A 16,671-nucleotide genomic window follows, 5' to 3' on the forward strand; every position below is an offset into this window, starting at 1 on the left:
TTAAATCATCCAGGGCTCTCATCCTACTGTGTGTGGCCGGCTCTTAGTGCACCTTTTTAGGCAATGTATTTTATACAGAATGATGATTTTCTGGATGTATTAAATCATCCAGGGCTCTCATCCTACTGTGTGTGGCCGGCTCTTAGTGCACCTTTTTAGGCAATGTATTTTATACAGAATGATGATTTTCTGGATGTTTTAAATAGACACAGAGACGAATAACTCTTTCAACCTTTTATTGGTTCATCCAATGCCTGCATTCTGAGTTCTCTTACCCTGAATGCATCACTCAGGGTAGGTATAGATGCATAGAACCGATCTGCAGTCTCCATGGTATGGCACATGCTTTTACAAACTAACATGCGGTTCTCAGTGCTGAGATGTCTGACTTGGTTACTGACTGATGTTCGGATTATGGTAAACCCGATAGGTCCATCCATGCCTGCATGTTTCCATGCCCTTTGAAAGAGGTGGGTAATTTTGGTCATTTTTTTCCCTTGACTCTGAAAGACATACAAGCACTTTTTGTCTCCATAGCAGTAAGAGATGTCAGCCATGGCTCTTAACCATGTAGCCTCTTCAGGCATCAGGGCGAGGTATGCCGAGCCGTATCTCCTGTCCGTTTTGTGTCGATCAACCTGGGGAAATATGGATGTTACAAAAGACCCATGCCTCTCATGTTACTGTGTGTGGCGGGGGTAAGGTGGACTTATGTGGGCTTACCCAGACGACTGTACGGCCTTTGTCATCTTGGTCTGCGTTGTCTACTTGGTCCTTGGTCATATTGTAAAGAACCACAGGTCTATGGCCTGTTACCATCCCGAGATACCCTGTCAGATACCCTTGTAAGAGGCAATATGTGTCGTCTCTGGCCTCCTCCCTCATCTGGTCTGGAAGATAAAACCACCATGTTTAAAACATGTATGCCTATAAATGTGCACCTGTTGCGGGCTTGATATGTCTGTATTTATGGCACTCACCTATGAGCCTGGGTATTTCCACTACTGCTATCTTCATAAATCTCTCAAAATCCTGGGTGGATTTTAGTTGTTCTGTAAGTGGATAAGTCAAAGGTTATACCATATGCATATGGATGTAATTTCTCCAGAATGTGCATGTGGATGTCAACATACTTGATTTAAGTCTTCTCACTGCCTGCCGGTGGCATCTCATATGTCTAGTGTGATCCTTCAGTAGCTTTTTGATTTGAAGGAGTATCTGTTTGATCTGGTGTGTTTGAAGGCCCAGTGTGTCCAGGTGGAAGGCTCGTGCGTGCTTTATAAAAGACATAGCGTTTATAAGCATGATATGTACCGTTAGGGTGGCTATACTTGCTTTGGATCAGAGCAGACGGCCACTGTCTTAGTCTCTCCAGGTTGTGGATGAATTTAAGGCTATGGAAGTCGTGCTTGCTTGTGTCTTCGGCCATGTGGAGAATGAATTTTAGGGCGTGCGTCCTTCTTTGTTGGCCGTTTTCTGAGTCTTTCACTGTGGGATTAGAGCGTACGTGAAAGGCCTGGTAGTCGTCTAGGGCCACTTCCACCCTGGTTCCTTCCAAAGCTTCGGGTAAGATCAAATGCCTCCCCTTCCTAAGTGTGTTGCCTTCGGCCTCAGAATCGCTTGAGCTTGATGGTGAACCCACCGCCTCGTACTCAGAATGGCTGGATGCCGGTTCTTCCACGGCATGGCCATCACAGTTTGACCCTTCAGACGTGTCCGGCTCTGGGTTAAATGTAGTTTGGCTGTCACCAGTTTCCTCGGGTGTCTCACAGGCTACACTGTCTTTTGAACTCTGGGTCTTACGGTATTTCTCTAACAATTTGCCCATAAAAAGTCGCTTCGCCTGGGCTACCATTTTCATTTTTTGGGTACCGTGTACATTATGGGTAGAGCTTAAGTGCATGTCCAACCTCACCAAAGACTTCTTGTCACAGATTTCACAATCTAGCCGTACTGAACAACGATTGCTAGCCAGCCTAGCTATCAAACCGGTCTCCTTGTCATCGATTTCATGAACCGTTTTTAAGTGTTTTTTCAGCCTAGTGCACTTAACTTTACACATTGGACATTTCTGCCAAAGATAGTGAAAAAAAGAGACAAAATTAGTTATAATTTATATGATTAATTTAGTTTTAAAATGCCCGAAATGCGGGTACTTACCGTCTGTCTGCCTGCCATCTTCAAGCCGCTGTGATGCTAATTAAGCTTCCTTAATAGAACACACCTGGTCCCTAATCAAGAGGGCGGGAAAGGCACATTCCACATTGCGCATTGCGTGTTCCGTATTGCCTTTTTAAATTAAATATACCAGAGGCATAGACACTTAGAAAAAAATAGAGGCCTTTTTAAATTAAATATACCAGAGGCATAGACACTTAGAAAAAAATAGAGGCCGTTTAAATAAAATATACCAGAGGCATAGACACTTAGAAAAAAAATAGAGGCCTTTTTAAATTAAATATACCAGAGGCATAGACACTTAGAAAAAAATAGAGGCCTTTTTAAATTAAATATACCAGAGGCATAGACACTTAGAATAAAATAGAGGCCTTTTTAAATAAAATATACCAGAGGCATAGACACTTAGACTAAAATAGAGGCCTTTTTAAATTAAATATACCAGAGGCATAGACACTTAGAATAAAATAGAGGCCTTTTTAAATAAAATATACCAGTAGCATAGACACTTAGAATAAAATAGAGACCTTTTTAAATTAAATATACCAGAGGCATAGACACTTAGAATAAAATAGAGGCCTTTTTAAATAAAATATACCAGAGGCATAGACACTTAGAATAAAATAGAGGCCTTTTTAAATTAAATATACCAGTAGAAAAGACACTTTGAGTAAAAAAGGCCATTTTAAATAAAATATACCATGGCCAAATGAACTTAGAATAAAAGAGGAGAGTTTAGTTTAAATTATACCATGGTTAAATGCTGTTAGAAAAAAAGTGCACAGTTTAATCTTATTTGGAAGGCGCATTGACTCTTAAAGTCCACAAGATGTCACCGGTACTCCATCGTTTTTTTTCTGTTATACCATATGTACGTGCCACTGGGTGGACCCTCCAGACACCTCAGCCTAGTTGAAGTGTCCGATGAAGGTGCACTCATCTGGGCATGAGGTAAAGTTATTATACCAACATCATGTGGAGGTTTTCAAGTCAGAATTTGCACAAAGTCCCTAAATATACCAGAAGCATGGAGTTTTATGAGTGAATTAGTCTATGTCCCTTACTTTGTTAGACCATACACAAGATATTTTCTTCAGGAAATGCACAGAGTCCAATGCTATAACATTGCCAGGTGGTGGCTTTAAGGGAAAAAAGCATAAAAGTGTCCGAAAAACATGCTCTTTAGCTCGGGTACATCCCCAGGATCAAGAAAAATTGTCAGTTTTTTTTTCTATCTTGCTTAGAAATAGGTGTAAATTGACTCTGAAGTGTCATATCAGGCAATGCACAGAGTCCTTAAATATACCAGTAGCATGAGGTTTTTGTTGGAAATTAGTCTATTTCCCTTCCTGAGTTAGACCATATACAAGTAGTAATCTTCAGGCAATGCACAGAGTCCTTAAATTTACCAGTAGCATGAGGTTTTTGTTGGAAATTAGTCTATTTCCCTTCCTGAGTTAGACCATATACAAGTAGTAATCTTCAGGCAATGCACAGAGTCCTTAAATATACCAGCAGCAGGTGGTGGCTTTTAGTGAAAAAAGCATAAAAGTGTCCAAAAAACATGCTCTTTAGCTCAGGTACATCCCCAGGATCAAGAAAAATTGTCAGTTTTTTTCTCTATCTTGCTTAGAAATAGGTGTAAATCCAGTCTGAAGTGTCTGATCAGAAAATGCACTAAGTCCATTTTTTCTGTTATACCATACGCATTTGCCACTGGGTGGCTCCTCCAGACACATCTGTCCACTTGGAGTGTCCAATGAAGGTGCACTCATCTGGGCATGAGGTAAAGTTATTAAGCTTCCTTAATAGAACACACCTGGTCCCTAATCAAGAGGGCGGGAAAGGCACATTCCACATTGCGCATTGCGTGTTCCGTATTGCAGCCATCCCTAAGCAGTAGGTCGCGCTGGGATTGCTCATTGCGTATTGCGTGTTCCGTATTGCAGCCATCCCTAAGCAGTAGGTCGCGCTGGGATTGCTCATTGCGTATTGCGCATTGCGTGTTCCGTATTGCAGCCATCCCTAAGCAGTAGGTCGCGCTGGGATTGCACATTGCGTATTGCGTGTTCCGTATTCCGACCATCCCTATTTAAGGGTTAGGCGCTGTTAAGATTTTTCAAAGTCCAAGAATATACCAGCAGCATAGACACTTAGAATAAAAAAGAGGCCGTTTTAAATAAAATATACCAGTAGCATAGACACTTAGAATAAAATAGAGGCCTTTTTAAATTAAATATACCAGAGGCATAGACACTTAGAATAAAATAGAGGCCTTTTTAAATTAAATATACCAGAGGCATAGACACTTAGACTAAAATAGAGGCCGTTTTAAATAAAATATACCAGTAGCATAGACACTTAGAATAAAATAGAGACCTTTTTAAATTAAATATACCAGAGGCATAGACACTTAGAATAAAATAGAGGCCTTTTTAAATTAAATATACCAGAGGCATAGACACTTAGACTAAAATAGAGGCCGTTTTAAATAAAATATACCAGTAAGCATAGACACTTAGAATAAAATAGAGACCTTTTTAAATAAAATATACCAGAGGCATAGACACTTAGAATAAAATAGAGGCCTTTTTAAATTAAATATACCAGAGGCATAGACACTTAGACTAAAATAGAGGCCGTTTTAAATAAAATATACCAGTAGCATAGACACTTAGAATAAAATAGAGGCCTTTTTAAATTAAATATACCAGAGGCATAGACACTTAGAATAAAATAGAGGCCTTTTTAAATTAAATATACCAGAGGCATAGACACTTAGAATAAAATAGAGGCCTTTTTAAATAAAATATACCAGTAGCATAGACACTTAGAATAAAATAGAGACCTTTTTAAATTAAATATACCAGAGGCATAGACACTTAGAATAAAATAGAGGCCTTTTTAAATAAAATATACCAGAGGCATAGACACTTAGAATAAAATAGAGGCCTTTTTTAAATTAAATATACCAGTAGAAAAGACACTTTGAGTAAAAAAGGCCATTTTAAATAAAATATACCATGGCCAAATGAACTTAGAATAAAAGAGGAGAGTTTAGTTTAAATTATACCATGGTTAAATGCTGTTAGAAAAAAAGTGCACAGTTTAATCTTATTTGGAAGGCGCATTGACTCTTAAAGTCCACAAGATGTCACCGGTACTCCATCGTTTTTTTTCTGTTATACCATATGTACGTGCCACTGGGTGGACCCTCCAGACACCTCAGCCTAGTTGAAGTGTCCGATGAAGGTGCACTCATCTGGGCATGAGGTAAAGTTATTATACCAACATCATGTGGAGGTTTTCAAGTCAGAATTTGCACAAAGTCCCTAAATATACCAGAAGCATGGAGTTTTATGAGTGAATTAGTCTATGTCCCTTACTTTGTTAGACCATACACAAGATATTTTCTTCAGGAAATGCACAGAGTCCAATGCTATAACATTGCCAGGTGGTGGCTTTAAGGGAAAAAAGCATAAAAGTGTCCGAAAAACATGCTCTTTAGCTCGGGTACATCCCCAGGATCAAGAAAAATTGTCAGTTTTTTTTTCTATCTTGCTTAGAAATAGGTGTAAATTGACTCTGAAGTGTCATATCAGGCAATGCACAGAGTCCTTAAATATACCAGTAGCATGAGGTTTTTGTTGGAAATTAGTCTATTTCCCTTCCTGAGTTAGACCATATACAAGTAGTAATCTTCAGGCAATGCACAGAGTCCTTAAATTTACCAGTAGCATGAGGTTTTTGTTGGAAATTAGTCTATTTCCCTTCCTGAGTTAGACCATATACAAGTAGTAATCTTCAGGCAATGCACAGAGTCCTTAAATATACCAGCAGCAGGTGGTGGCTTTTAGTGAAAAAAGCATAAAAGTGTCCAAAAAACATGCTCTTTAGCTCAGGTACATCCCCAGGATCAAGAAAAATTGTCAGTTTTTTTCTCTATCTTGCTTAGAAATAGGTGTAAATCCAGTCTGAAGTGTCTGATCAGAAAATGCACTAAGTCCATTTTTTCTGTTATACCATACGCATTTGCCACTGGGTGGCTCCTCCAGACACATCTGTCCACTTGGAGTGTCCAATGAAGGTGCACTCATCTGGGCATGAGGTAAAGTTATTAAGCTTCCTTAATAGAACACACCTGGTCCCTAATCAAGAGGGCGGGAAAGGCACATTCCACATTGCGCATTGCGTGTTCCGTATTGCAGCCATCCCTAAGCAGTAGGTCGCGCTGGGATTGCTCATTGCGTATTGCGTGTTCCGTATTGCAGCCATCCCTAAGCAGTAGGTCGCGCTGGGATTGCTCATTGCGTATTGCGCATTGCGTGTTCCGTATTGCAGCCATCCCTAAGCAGTAGGTCGCGCTGGGATTGCACATTGCGTATTGCGTGTTCCGTATTCCGACCATCCCTATTTAAGGGTTAGGCGCTGTTAAGATTTTTCAAAGTCCAAGAATATACCAGCAGCATAGACACTTAGAATAAAAAAGAGGCCGTTTTAAATAAAATATACCAGTAGCATAGACACTTAGAATAAAATAGAGGCCTTTTTAAATTAAATATACCAGAGGCATAGACACTTAGAATAAAATAGAGGCCTTTTTAAATTAAATATACCAGAGGCATAGACACTTAGACTAAAATAGAGGCCGTTTTAAATAAAATATACCAGTAGCATAGACACTTAGAATAAAATAGAGACCTTTTTAAATTAAATATACCAGAGGCATAGACACTTAGAATAAAATAGAGGCCTTTTTAAATTAAATATACCAGAGGCATAGACACTTAGACTAAAATAGAGGCCGTTTTAAATAAAATATACCAGTAGCATAGACACTTAGAATAAAATAGAGACCTTTTTAAATAAAATATACCAGAGGCATAGACACTTAGAATAAAATAGAGGCCTTTTAAATTAAATATACCAGAGGCATAGACACTTAGACTAAAATAGAGGCCGTTTTAAATAAAATATACCAGTAGCATAGACACTTAGAATAAAATAGAGGCCTTTTTAAATTAAATATACCAGAGGCATAGACACTTAGAATAAAATAGAGGCCTTTTTAAATTAAATATACCAGAGGCATAGACACTTAGAATAAAATAGAGGCCTTTTTAAATAAAATATACCAGTAGCATAGACACTTAGAATAAAATAGAGACCTTTTTAAATTAAATATACCAGAGGCATAGACACTTAGAATAAAATAGAGGCCTTTTTAAATAAAATATACCAGAGGCATAGACACTTAGAATAAAATAGAGGCCTTTTTAAATTAAATATACCAGTAGAAAAGACACTTTGAGTAAAAAAGGCCATTTTAAATAAAATATACCATGGCCAAATGAACTTAGAATAAAAGAGGAGAGTTTAGTTTAAATTATACCATGGTTAAATGCTGTTAGAAAAAAAGTGCACAGTTTAATCTTATTTGGAAGGCGCATTGACTCTTAAAGTCCACAAGATGTCACCGGTACTCCATCGTTTTTTTTCTGTTATACCATATGTACGTGCCACTGGGTGGACCCTCCAGACACCTCAGCCTAGTTGAAGTGTCCGATGAAGGTGCACTCATCTGGGCATGAGGTAAAGTTATTATACCAACATCATGTGGAGGTTTTCAAGTCAGAATTTGCACAAAGTCCCTAAATATACCAGAAGCATGGAGTTTTATGAGTGAATTAGTCTATGTCCCTTACTTTGTTAGACCATACACAAGATATTTTCTTCAGGAAATGCACAGAGTCCAATGCTATAACATTGCCAGGTGGTGGCTTTAAGGGAAAAAAGCATAAAAGTGTCCGAAAAACATGCTCTTTAGCTCGGGTACATCCCCAGGATCAAGAAAAATTGTCAGTTTTTTTTTTCTATCTTGCTTAGAAATAGGTGTAAATTGACTCTGAAGTGTCATATCAGGCAATGCACAGAGTCCTTAAATATACCAGTAGCATGAGGTTTTTGTTGGAAATTAGTCTATTTCCCTTCCTGAGTTAGACCATATACAAGTAGTAATCTTCAGGCAATGCACAGAGTCCTTAAATTTACCAGTAGCATGAGGTTTTTGTTGGAAATTAGTCTATTTCCCTTCCTGAGTTAGACCATATACAAGTAGTAATCTTCAGAATATGCACAAAGTCCATAAATATACCAGCAGCACGAAGTTTTCAAGTGGAAAATATTCTATGTCGCTTCATTTGGTATACCATAGGCGTCAGTTTTCGGCGAAAATAATTCTATGTCGATAAAAATGTTATACCATACGTATGATTTTGTGTTCAAAAATCGCACTATGTTCCAATTTTGACCAAGGGGTGGATCATCCAGAGGCCTCGATCCTCTGACAGTGCCCGCCGAATGTGCACCCAGACGGACATGCATCTCATTCCCCCTGTCTGGATGATTTTATGAATGGGTGATATGCAAACACCTACCATCAGGTATATAGGGGAGAGGGTCTTCTGAAAGCCACATATATGGTATACCATAAATGAAGACAAGGATTATGGCGCACGCTTTGCCCGACCAAAGGTCACTCCCTGGGCATTTTAGAGGATTTGAGAGGCCTCTTTATGGATCTCACAAATGATCCATGCATGGAATTTTGCACACTTTATCCGAATAAAGTGCACTTTTGGGCTTATGAGAGTAGGTTGGTATGCCTCTCTCTGGATGTGAGGAAGGATCCAGGAATAAAGGCATGTAATGCCACACAATTTATCCGACTAAATGACACTCTTGGGCTTATGAGAGAGGATGAGGGGCCTCTCTGTGGATGTCAGAAAGGCTCCATGCATGAAAGCATGTAATGTCACACACTTTATCCGATTAAAGTGTACATGTTGGGCTTATGATTAAGCATGAGGGCCCTATATGTGGATGTCAGAAAGGTTCCAGGCTTAAAGGCATGTAATGTCACACACTTTATCCGATTAAAGTGTACATGTTGGGCTTATGATTAAGCATGAGGGCCCTATATGTGGATGTCAGAAAGGCTCCATGCATGAAAGCATGTAATGCCACACACTTTATCCGATTAAAGTGCACATTTGGGCTTATGATTAAGCATGAGGGCCCTATGTGTGGATGTCAGAAAGGCTCCATGCATGAAAGCATGTAATGCCACACACTTTATCCGATTAAAGTGTACATGTTGGGCTTATGATTAAGCATGAGGGCCCTATATGTGGATGTCAGAAAGGTTCCAGGCTTAAAGGCATGTAATGTCACACACTTTATCCGATTAAAGTGCACATTTGGGCTTATGATTAAGCATGAGGGCCCTATGTGTGGATGTCAGAAAGGCTCCATGCATGAAAGCATGTAATGCCACACACTTTATCCGATTAAAGTGCACATTTGGGCTTATGATTAAGCATGAGGGCCCTATGTGTGGATGTCAGAAAGGCTCCATGCATGAAAGCATGTAATGTCACACACTTTATCCGATTAAAGTGTACATGTTGGGCTTATGAGAGTAGGTTGGTATGCCTCTCTCTGGATGTGAGGAAGGATCCAGGAATAAAGGCATGTAATGCCACACAATTTATCCGACTAAATGACACTCTTGGGCTTATGAGAGAGGATGAGGGGCCTCTCTGTGGATGTCAGAAAGGCTCCATGCATGAAAGCATGTAATGTCACACACTTTATCCGATTAAAGTGCACATTTGGGCTTATGATTAAGCATGAGGGCCCTATGTGTGGATGTCAGAAAGGCTCCATGCATGAAAGCATGTAATGTCACACACTTTATCCGATTAAAGTGTACATGTTGGGCTTATGATTAAGCATGAGGGCCCTATGTGTGGATGTCAGAAAGGCTCCATGCATGAAAGCATGTAATGTCACACACTTTATCCGATTAAAGTGTACATGTTGGGCTTATGATTAAGCATGAGGGCCCTATGTGTGGATGTCAGAAAGGCTCCATGCATGAAAGCATGTAATGTCACACACTTTATCCGATTAAAGTGTACATGTTGGGCTTATGATTAAGCATGAGGGCCCTATATGTGGATGTCAGAAAGGTTCCAGGCTTAAAGGCATGTAATGCCACACACTTTATCCGTTTAAAGTGCACGCTTCGGCTTAAGAGAGGAGTTGAGAGGCCTCTCCCTGGAAGTCACAGATGATCCAGGCCTGCAATGGCAGACACTATATCACTTTATCCGAGTAAGAGGCTCCCTCTGAGCAAAGTAGGGGGGGAGTGAGGCCCCCCCCGGAGGTCTGAAAAGATCCAGGCCTTTAAATGACACGGGCTGTGCCCGAGCAAAGTGCCCACGCTGGGCAAGGGTGGAGGCGTGATGCTCCCCCTTATGGAGGTCGTCCTACCTCCATCCTCACGTAATGTATTTCGACCTGTGCGTATCCGGAGGGTGCTATGCGCAAGCCCGGAAGATGCTGGTTTCGGCTGGCCTTACCGGATCCAATGGTATAGCACCTAGGTGCGCTCTAAGGCCGTAAACCCCCCCCATGTGTTTGAGAATGGTAGGTGTTATACCATTGCCACGAACCACTTATTGAATCAGCCATGCCCTTTCGGCAATCGAGTCTCAGAGGTGTGTCCGAGGGAAGATTTGCCTTGGCGGGCATGGCTGTCTGGCATCTCCCCGACCCTGGAGGAATGCGCTAACGGTGTAATGCAAACACCTACCAGCAGGTATATAGGGGAGCATGCTTTCTGAGCCTTATATGATTGTACCATAATAAGGATCAGAAGAAAGGCAGTGCGTTAAGGTGAACTAGCCCGACTCTAATGCACCTTGACGGCTTAAGGGGAGGGATAAGTGACCCCTGCTGATGGAGGTCAAAGACATCCGTGTCTCTCAGGCCTTCGAACCACTGCTTGCGCCCGACCGAAATGCCACTGCTGGGCATGGGTGTAAGAGTGGTGACCCCCCTTATGGAGGTCTGTCCAACCTCCAGCCTGCATGCTCCACCTCGGCCTGTGCGTATCCGGAGGGTGCTGTGCGCAAGCCCGGAAGATGCTGGTTTCGGCTGGCCTTACCGGATCCAATGGCACAGTACCTAGGTGCGCTCTAAGACCGTTATCCGAACCCAAGTCCGCCAGGGGTTTTTCTGTTATACCAGTAGCATCGACCATCACTTTGATCAGCCAGGCCTTTTCGGGGGTCGAGCGTCCGAGGTGTGTCCGAGGGAAGATTTGCCTTGGCGGGCATGGCTGGCGAGTACCTCCCCGGCCGTGGAGGAAAACGCATACGGTGCATTGCAAACACCTACCAGCAGGTATATAGGAGAGCATGTCTCTTGAGTTCATCCTAACCTTATAATGGTTATCCCATTCATAAGGCCTGGATGCAAGGCGGTGCGTGAAGGTAACATTAGCCTGACTCTAACACTTTCACCGGTTAGGGGTGGAGTGGTGACCCCCCTAACACTGGAGGTCTCGCCGACCTCCAGGCACCAGCCTCACATGCTCTACCTCGGCCTGTGCGTATCCGGAGGGTGCTGTGCGCAAGCCCGGAAGATGCTGGTTTCGGCTGGCCTTACCGGATCCAATGGCACAGTACCTAGGTGCGCTCTAAGACCGTTATCCGAACCCAAGTCCGCCAGGGGTTTTTCAGTTATACCAGTAGCATCGACCATCACTTGGTTCAGCCAGGCCTTTTCAGGGGTCGAGCGTCCGAGGTGTGTCCGAGGGAAGATTTGCCTTGGCGGGCATGGCTGGCGAGAACCTCCCCGGCCGTGGAGGAAAACGCGTACGGTGGATTGCAAAAACCTACCAGCAGGTTTTTAGGGAGAGCGTCAATCTCGAGGGCGTTCGGAGCTCTCCCGATCTATTGGCATACGATGCCCGCCAGGGGTTAGGCTCTCGGGTTACCACTTAAGGTTTCTCCCTGTCATAAGAAAGACAACCGGTCAAACCAATGCGCAATGTACAATGAGGTGCGAGCTCATATCCTATATATTGCTCAGAGCCGCAACCTCGGTGCGACATACCTAGGTACAGGAATAGGGCGAGAGGTGGATGCGCTCCTTCAGGACGGGTAGGTCGGCAGCCTCTCGGGTATGATCGTTCACCAACGAAAGCTGTACAAAAGGGGTGACTGCGCTCATTGAGGACGGCAGCCTCAACATGACATACCTATCAAAAACTCTCCCATGAGGTGTGTGCGCTCCTTCAGGATGGGAGGTCGGCAGCCTCGGTATGATCATGATGACCGAGACACAGGCCTTGGGTTGGGCCTAGGGTTGAAGCCTTCTGTGCCGCCCGGGTAGTTCCTCCCCAAACCAGCGGGCATGCCTCTATGGGGGGGCCTCGGTCTGAAAAGACACGATCCTCACCCGGAACCGTCTGAGGGAAGCGTTGAAGGCCGGTCTGTCTACACAGGTGTCCGCTATCGGCGTCCATGGTGTACGGGTGAGAGCCAGCAGTGGATCGGGTTAGTTCAACACATGCTTGGCCTCACCCCGCCTGGTCACGGAATCACTCATTTCTCGGTTACGTCCCACAGTAGCGCGCGCGCGTGCTGGGAGCTGACGAGGGCTCTCTCCCCCACGCTGACGGCGCACCCCTGCTGCACCGATGGTGGGCGTCCGGTACCGAGGTGGGCCCCTGACCCTGCCCGGGGGATGGAGCACGCCGAGGTGGCCGCGACGTTAGCTGGTGTCCCTTTCACCACCGCGGTGCAGCTACCTGGTTGATCCTGCCAGTAACATATGCTTGTCTCAAAGATTAAGCCATGCAGGTCTAAGTACACACGGCCGGTACAGTGAAACTGCGAATGGCTCATTAAATCAGTCATGGTTCCTTTGATCGCTCCACACGTTACTCGGATAACTGTGGTAATTCTAGAGCTAATACATGCAAACGAGCGCTGACCCCTCTGGGGGATGCGTGCATTTATCAGATCCAAAACCCATCCGGCGGGGCGCGGGCCCCCCGGCCGCTTTGGTGACTCTAGATAACCTCGGGCCGATCGCGCGCCCTCCGCGGCGGCGACGTCTCATTCGAATGTCTGCCCTATCAACTTTCGATGGTACTATAGTCGCCTACCATGGTGACCACGGGTAACGGGGAATCAGGGTTCGATTCCGGAGAGGGAGCCTGAGAAACGGCTACCACATCCAAGGAAGGCAGCAGGCGCGCAAATTACCCATTCCCGACACGGGGAGGTAGTGACGAAAAATAACGATACAGGTCTCTTTCGAGGCCCTGTAATCGGAATGAGCGTATCCTAAACCCATGGGTGAGGACCCATTGGAGGGCAAGTCTGGTGCCAGCAGCCGCGGTAATTCCAGCTCCAATAGCGTATATTAAAGTTGCTGCAGTTAAAAAGCTCGTAGTTGGATTTCGGGAGTGGGCTGACGGTCCGCCGCGAGGCGAGCCACCGCCTGTCCCAGACCCTGCCTCCCGGTGCCCCTCGGATGCCCTTGGCTGGGTGTCCGGTCGGGGTCCGGAGCGTTTACTTTGAAAAAATTAGAGTGTTCAAAGCGGGCCGCTACTCGCCCGAATACCTGAGCTAGGAATAATGGAATAGGACTCCGGTTCTATTTTGTGGGTTTCCGGAACCAGGGCCATGATTAAGAGGGACGGCCGGGGGCATTCGTATTGCGCCGCTAGAGGTGAAATTCTTGGACCGGCGCAAGACGGACGAAAGCGAAAGCATTTGCCAAGAATGTTTTCATTAATCAAGAACGAAAGTCGGAGGTTCGAAGACGATCAGATACCGTCGTAGTTCCGACCGTAAACTATGCCAACCCGCGATCCGGCGGCGTTATTCCCATGACCCGCCGGGCAGCGTGCGGGAAACCACGAGTCTTTGGGTTCCGGGGGGAGTATGGTTGCAAAGCTGAAACTTAAAGGAATTGACGGAAGGGCACCACCAGGAGTGGAGCCTGCGGCTTAATTTGACTCAACACGGGAAACCTCACCCGGCCCGGACACGGAAAGGATTGACAGATTGATGGCTCTTTCTCGATTCTGTGGGTGGTGGTGCATGGCCGTTCTTAGTTGGTGGAGCGATTTGTCTGGTTAATTCCGATAACGAACGAGACTCCGGCATGCTAACTAGTTATGCGGCCCTCCGTGGTCTGCATCAACTTCTTAGAGGGACAAGTGGCGTTCAGCCACACGAGATGGAGCAATAACAGGTCTGTGATGCCCTTAGATGTCCGGGGCTGCACGCGCGCCACAATGGTTGGCTCAGCATGTGCCTACCCTTCGCCGAGAGGCGCGGGTAATCCGCTGAAACCCAATCGTGATTGGGACTGGGGATTGCAATTATTCCCCATGAACGAGGAATTCCCAGTAAGCGTGAGTCACAAGCTCGCGTTGATTAAGTCCCTGCCCTTTGTACACACCGCCCGTCGCTACTACCGATCGGATGGTTTAGTGAGGTCCTCGGATCGGCCGCACCGGGACCCCTCGTGGGCCTTGGTGTAGTGCTGAGAAGTCGATCAAACTTGATCATCTAGAGGAAGTAAAAGTCGTAACAAGGTTTCCGTAGGTGAACCTGCGGAAGGATCATTAACGGGTAGCGCCGCCCGGCGCGCCTCCTCCCAGCCTCTGTGCGTCTCCTCGGGCCTCTGGGGAAAGGGTTGTGCGCTTCGGTACCGGACTGGAGATCATCATATGTTTAACGCGCTGAACAGCGATGGCGCAAGCTGGTCTGTTCTCTCCAAACAGCCCCCCATCTCGAGCGCACCTCCTCGGTACTCTCTGGCTCGTGCGAAGCGCTAAAAAACACGGTTACGGCCGGTTTCCACACGCACAATGGCGTGAGTCTGGGCCGCGAGGCCCTCTCTCTCTGTCGGCGTGCGTGGGGTTTTCCACATTCGGTGACCTCAGGCTCACGGCACCACCACGCACCCTACGTCTGTTGCTATAAATCGGGACTGTGCCCGTAAAGGACCAGACCCGCGTTGGGAGGTTCGCAGGAGGCTCACGCCACCTTTGTCTTCCTGGGCTCAGACGTCGTCAAAGCGGTTGCGCGTGTGTGGCCGTTGCCTTCCATTTTTCGTCGGGTGACGGGTACCTACTAGTCTTCGAACCAACCCCATACAGCGCTACGAGTGCTCTCCCTTACCGGAGGCATGGCGGGCGGTGATGGGGAGGGCCACGTGTGGACTCTAGCTCATCAACCCCGCCTCAGGCAGCGCTACGAGTGCTCTCCTGTACTGGAGACATGGCGGACGCTGACTGGGTGGTCCCCCTGGTGGCTTTAGTCTTCACACCCTCCACACCCCGGTGCTACGCGTGCTCCTCTCCGCAGGGAGGGGTGGACATGGCGGGCGGCGGGTGAGGAGAGGGGTTCACTGTGTGCTGTAGCTCCCAAGCTCACCTCGGGCAGCGCTACGAGTGCTCCTCCCTTCCTGGGAGCATGGCGGGCGGTGACGAGGTAGTCCTCTGGGTCCTTCAGTATTCACACACCCCTTTCCAACACCCCGTTGCTACGCGTGCTCACCCAGTCCTCCGAGACGGACAGGGCGGGTGCCGAGTGTGGAGGGGGCCCGCAGAGGGCTGCGGGTTTAAAGACCCCGTGCTCGGGTGCCTGTCCCTCGGGTCAGGCACTACGGCGGGGCGCCCGTCACTTGAAAAATGGTAAAAACCATTTATCATGTTTGGTGCCTCTCACGAAAAAACCAAGAGTACAACTCTTAGCGGTGGATCACTCGGCTCGTGCGTCGATGAAGAACGCAGCCAGCTGCGAGAACTAATGTGAATTGCAGGACACATTGATCATCGACACTTCGAACGCACATTGCGGCCCTGGGTTCATCCCAGGGCTACGCCTGTCTGAGGGTCGCTATTCCCATCATTCGGACTGTGCCTGTAATGGGCAAGACCGCGGTTGGAGGTTCGAAGGTGGCCCTGGTCACCTCCGTCTTCCTAAATTCAGACGCGTCCCGGTCCTCTAGCTCCCCGGCTAGAGAGAGGGGTCACACGCTCCGTGTTAGGTTTCGCTGTGGAGCTCGTCTCCCCGTAGGCTGCGGCCTCCCTGCCTCTCGATCACCCCGATCCTGGTCCTCCAGGGGCCCCGCAATACTCCTACGGCCGAGGAAGAAGCGCGCACGCGGCTGCCGGTGGGCAACCATTCAGGCTGCCCGCGTGCGTGTCTCCCCCTTCCTCACCAGGCCGGCAGGAGGATGCGTGGTCGCGCGGGTGTATCGGTTGGTTCGGGTTGGTGCGTCGTCCTACGGGGGCCCAAGACGTGCCTCCCTCCAGCGTCTCCCTCTCACGGTGTGCTGTCCCTCCCTCCCTCTCGTCCGAGGCAGAGGCCGAGACCGACCCTGTGTCTGCCAGCCCGGTGCGCGTGTGCGCGTGGGGGTCCTCTCCCTCCCACCGCCACCGGCGGCTCAGGCGCGCGTCCGGTTCCCACACCGGCGTGCTGCCCCCATTCGAACGCGACCTCAGATCAGACGAGACGACCCGCTGAATTTAAGCATATTACTAAGCGGAGGAAAAGAAACTAACAAGGATTCCCTCAGTAGCGGCGAGCGAAGAGGGAAGAGCCCAGCGCCAAA

General features: G+C 46.5%; 2 non-coding genes across 2 annotated transcripts; both read left to right on the forward strand.

Annotated features, from left to right (window-relative positions):
- Window positions 1-12,838: 12,838 nt before the first annotated feature.
- Window positions 12,839-14,677, forward strand: LOC143507661 (18S ribosomal RNA). Its single transcript, XR_013128910.1, has one exon. It is a non-coding gene; the product is annotated as an 18S ribosomal RNA (ribosomal RNA).
- A 1,122-nt stretch (window positions 14,678-15,799) lies between these two features.
- LOC143507659 (5.8S ribosomal RNA) lies at window positions 15,800-15,953 on the forward strand. Its single transcript, XR_013128908.1, has one exon. It is a non-coding gene; the product is annotated as a 5.8S ribosomal RNA (ribosomal RNA).
- Window positions 15,954-16,671: the final 718 nt, after the last annotated feature.

The sequence above is a fragment of the Brachyhypopomus gauderio genome, unplaced genomic scaffold (assembly GCF_052324685.1).
Source record: "Brachyhypopomus gauderio isolate BG-103 unplaced genomic scaffold, BGAUD_0.2 sc717, whole genome shotgun sequence".
Lineage (NCBI taxonomy): Eukaryota > Metazoa > Chordata > Actinopteri > Gymnotiformes > Hypopomidae > Brachyhypopomus > Brachyhypopomus gauderio.